Raw genomic sequence first — 5,645 nt, forward strand, 5'->3', positions numbered from 1 at the left:
CTATTTCTGACTTTAAGGGGCCGATTCACTAACTTCGAGTGAAGGATTCGAAGTAAAAAAACTTCGAATTTCGAAGTGTTTTTTGGGCTACTTCGACCATCGAATGGGCTACTACGACCTTCGACTATGACTACGACTTCGAATCAAACTATTCGAACTAAAAATCGTTCGACCAATCGACCATTCAATAGTCAAAGTACTGTCTCTTTAAGAAAAAACTTTAACCCCCTAGTTCGCCATCTAAAAGCTACTGAACTCAATGTTAGCCTATGGGGAAGGTCCCCATAGGCTTTCCTAAATTTTTTTGATCGAAGGATTTTATCGTTCGATCGAAGGAATAATCCTTCGATCGTTCGATCGCACTATTTGTGCTAAAATCCTTCGACTTCGATATTCGAAGTCGAAGGATTTTAATTCCCAGTCGAATATCGAGGGTTAATTAACCCTTGATATTCGACCCTTTGTGAATCGGCCCCCAAGAGGCTTATTTATTGTGCTCTGTAAAACAAAATTGACCAAAGAACGGTATAAAATAAATGGCAAATTTATATACAGCAGGTGTGTTTTTTATGCTGAAAAGCCTGGTGATGTGTGGTGAATTTAGTCGCTGTTTTGTACACTGCATAATAAATCTACCCCTAAGGGACATTTTTGGAGACCAACCAATGAGATTGTTGCTTTTGTTTTCTAACATGTAGGTGACTGTTTAAATCTAATTGCTGTTTGTTATTACAGTTTTTATGAAAGTAAATTGCCCTTTAAGCTGCAAGTCACAGTTTTTTATTTATTGCAAGTTCAAGTGTGACCTACTATAATTGAGCTTGTATTTATGCCATTCACAGAGGTTCTTGCACCCATACATGCCCCTTAAAACTTCCATCAGCACCAATGCACTTACCCAATTTGTTCTGATAAACTATCACAAGCATGCTCATTGATGCAAGGAACCCTGGAATATTTACCACTCTGAGCCTAGCTGTATTCCCAAAGTACCCTTAGGGCTGGGACACACTGGGCGATTTGGGGAGATTTAGTCGCCTGGCGACTAATCGCCGCGACTTTCCACGACCAATCTTCCCCGAATGCTTCCCCTCTCTCTGCGCCTGGCTAAAATGAAAAATCGCCTGCGCTAATCACACGCGGCGATTCGTTTTCCGAAGTCGCCCGAAGTTTCCTAGTGAGGCAACTTCGGGCGACTTCAGAAAACGAATCGCTGCGTGTGATTAGCGCAGGCGATTTTTCATTTTAGCCAGGCGCAGAGAGAGGGGAAGCATTCGGGGAGAAAAGTCGCTGCGATTAGTCGCCAGGCGACTAAATCTCCCAAAATCGCCCAGTGTGTCCCTACCCTAAGGATCAACAATCCCAACTAATTTTCAGCAAGAGAATTGCAAACTATTTTTATTATTAACTTCTATTAGCACATTGCATGCAAATTGTGATGGCTTCGTATGACTACACTGAACGTCTCGTTTTGTCAGTTCCTTTCACTGTCATCATATTATTCATTTATACTGAATTCACTTATATCTTATATCACTTGTATTTTGTGGGTCTGGAAATTAATTGCTATTAGGGTTTAAGCCTCTCCCCTTGAAATTGAAATAGGAACCGATCTCTTTGGTGATTTAATTTGGTAGAAAATCCTCCTTTATGCCAAACTCACATTCATCCATTGTACAATACTTCAGATATTGCTGCTTTAAGAATACTTGGTAATTATGATTCCTCTTGGTCTGACCTCCATAATTTCAGCTTCAGATGAATAAAAGTGGTTGTGCTGTAAATTAAAAAAACAAATGAAGAGCAAAGGCTAACTCTTCTCTTGATACTGTATAACAATCACAAGAAACTGATTTTCCTAAAAACATTTACACCATATCACTAATGAACCACCAGCTTTATTAAAACCCATGCAGTAAAATGCTAAACAAAATCCTGAATCTTGTTGGAACTCAGTGGAATATCCTAGAATGAACTCTGGTGGGATGTAAAGATAAATAGTTTTTATTAAGCAGTTTTTTTATTGAGAAAGAGATTCCTCACAGACTGGAAGTTCTCATCAATATCCCAAAATATTGTTGTAAGCAATAATGTTTCTAACTAAAGTTGATATGATGGAGAGTGCAGTTTTCTTGTGGTTATTTAATAGTTTAAAGCAATTTATCTAAATAAGGAATGCACCGAATCAAGGATTTGGTTTTGGGAATCGGCCAGGATTCTGCCCTTTTTATGATTAGGTACGGATTAAGGAGCACCAGTCATCAATTGAGAGAAACAGTGGATGGTGTGCAGGGTTAAAGATATAAATGCTTGACAAAGAGTGTAGTGCCACTCGAAACGTTGTACTACCATGCTGCTGTCCTACATACAACAAAGACGGTTTTATTGAAGCTGGAGTGCTGTCTATTGGGTGAGAATTTTGAGAAACAGTGGAGCCCTAGTGAACAGGCTACATGACATGCACCCAAGGATAGATTGGCCTAATCAGTAAGTGCGGTCTAATTAGAATTGTAAATAGTCAATGGAGAGAGAAAAAGCTAACCCTTAAAGTTGCACCTCCCCCTCATAGGATCTGATAACTCAAGTAAAACTTTTACAAAAAAATTACATTAAAACCATGAGTCCAGGAAAATATTTAAAATAAGATTAGGAACAGGGAGATGAATAAGCTAAAAATAGGTTAAGCGATATATGCAGGCAGTGAAGTAGGTCTTAGACCAATCTGTTAGATCTGCAGTGGAGCACTAGAGTAATAACAGAGTAGAAATAAAGACAATGTGAGCTCCAATACGTGAGCTGGACTACTGGATCCGAGTACCCTGCTTGTATCCTGTCCCAGAATACTCGAGTCTCCAGGACCTGGCCACCAAAGTCTTTAAACAGAGAAACCGTTCTCTGTTTATAAACACCCTTCCTGGCGCCTACATCTCCTACTGGGGAAAAGGAGAACTGGAACTGGAGAAAGGAAAGCCACACCTTTTTACCCATTTCCTTGGTTACTCTACCACAGTATGTATGTTTGTATGTATATATATATATATATATATATATATATATATATATATATATATATATATATATATATATATATATATATATATATATATATATATATATATATATATATATATATATATATATATATATACTGTATATACTTCTCTCCAATAATAAAATGGTAACTTGCATAAATCTAAATAGATCGCAAAACAATCCTGTTTTTAGTTTTTAAATGTTTTAATTAAAAACTAATTAATTTTTCCAAATTACAGAAACCGCTTTATCTGAATTCCGGATACAGCAGTAATACAAACAATATAGTATAGATTATATACTGGCACACTTAGAACTGCTTGTTGAAACTTAGTTAGGAGTTAGGAGCCTTCAGAAAGATCAGAGTTTGCCAACTGAATCTTTTATATTATGAAATAACAATTAGAAATGTCAATAGAACACCTACTTAAAGCACAGTAACACCCATGCACACCCTTCAAACTGTACATGTTACAAGCGTAATCAGATTTGGCTGAACAAAGCAAAATTATTACAATTAATTGCAATAGTTGTAACATGCAAGTGCAACAGAACATGGTGTTTTCAATTTTAACTACACAAACACCTGTCTCTGAGGTAAAGGAGTATACCCTGTTTTCGCCAATTTCAGCATCTAGTGGGGCAAATGGATGAAGACAAATTCTTTCCTGACCAACCCCCAACACATGCTCTAACAAGAGGCTTTAGTAATTCACCATAAATAAGTACATATGCTGCTAAAAAATACATGGATATGATATAGCTAAAGAAGAAAAATCTGAAAGTCTCCATGACTTACGTATGACTCAATAACGTCAATTAACTCTTTGAACCCCAATAAAACACAAAACAACATTTTATGGGTGGAAAAGGCCACAGCTTATTTATTAACAACTCACCAAGCGTAGGGAAACCATCCACCAACATGCCCATAATATTAATCTTAGTGTAACAAATGCATAACAAATGGATGAGCTGTGACATATAAAATAATAGCCGCTTAAGGCTGCATAACATTCAACAGTATCTTATAATGAATTCACATTACTCTTCATAATCAACCCATTCTCAAGCCTCCGTCCTGTTTCCTCACTTACTGTGCCTCCTTGCCCCTAAGCCTAGCCCCAGGCCAATCTCACCTTAAGACTCCAGCCCCCCTTATTTGGCTACCCATTAGGGCAGCCCTACACTGCCAAACAGGCCCGGACTGGCAATCTGTGAGTGAGTGAGGGGCTGCTATAAGGTCCCATAGAAAGTCAGTATTTAGTGGGCTGGTGGGGGCTGTTTGGGCCTCTATGTGGGCTGATTGGGCCTCTGTGTACCTGAAATGCCAGGGCCTATTTTAATTCTCAGTCCGGACCTGCCGCCAAAGCTGCAACATTGTAACCCCTATCCTCCCTTATGGGCGGACGGGTGGGAAACACTGCCTCCCTTGACTTCTGGAAAAGGTAAGACTGCTCTCCCGCACTTTTTACCACCCTTTATAGGCTCAGACCTGCCTACAATCCCCACAATGTACCATTCAGACCTCCCCTTAATTTACTATTTTTCCCCTCAGTCATGCCTTACTCCGCTCCACCTGTTCCAGGGTCCTTCCATAGGCCTCTTAATGACAACTGCAGTTTTTTTTTAAATAAAAGTGTATGTACCACATACCTTTAAAACTAAACACAGTAATTATTATTTTTGTTATTCGTATTAACAACTATTTAGGAAAACTGAAAAACTGAAGATCATATACAGAAGCCATACAAATACAGTAGTGATCTGAGATACTAGCGCAGTAGATGTGCCTCCTGTAACCAGTGAATAGTAATTCAAAAAACACCATTAGGTAATTAAAATACTCAATTAAAACCCTCCGAATAATTGTCTAATCACTGAATTTTAGATATTTTGTTAACGCCACCTTAAATCTTAAAGGAACAGTAACACCAAAAAATATAAGTGTTTTAAAGTAATGAAAATATCATGTAGTGTTGCCCTGCACTGGTAAAACTGATCTGTTTGCTTCAGAAACACTACTATAGTTCATATAAACAAGCTGCTGTGGATATAACTAATGGATCAAAGATAACACCATTAGACAGACAGAGCTTATCTGCTATCTGCTGTCTTTTCTCCTTTGAATAGCTGCCCCCATTGCTACACAGAATCTTATTTATATAAACTATAGTAGTGTTTCTGAAGCAAACACAGCATTTTTACCAGTGCAGGGCAACACTGCATTATGTTTTCATTACTTTAAAACACTTTTATATTTTGACGTTACTTTTCCTTTAAGTCACATTTTGTTTTTTCATTTATTTGTATTTTCATTTCACTGAGTGTGTGCATTTCCTCATCCCCTGTAATAAAAGACATGTAATACGGGGTCTGTTTATAATGTGGTGTAAAAAAGGAGTGAAGCATTACCATTGTTGATTGGTTTCTATAGGCAACATCACTGGTGATGCTTCCCTCCATTTTTCACATAGCATGATAAATAGGCCCCCAAGCTTTCCCAGGCGGAGTAACTAATAGCGTCCAATCAGCAGGTAGAATTCACTGGTTACATGCCTAAAAGCAAGCATCTTATTAGTTAGTATAGGTTATTGCACTTAAAACCTATT

Source organism: Xenopus laevis, chromosome 1L, assembly GCF_017654675.1.
Source record: "Xenopus laevis strain J_2021 chromosome 1L, Xenopus_laevis_v10.1, whole genome shotgun sequence".
Lineage (NCBI taxonomy): Eukaryota > Metazoa > Chordata > Amphibia > Anura > Pipidae > Xenopus > Xenopus laevis.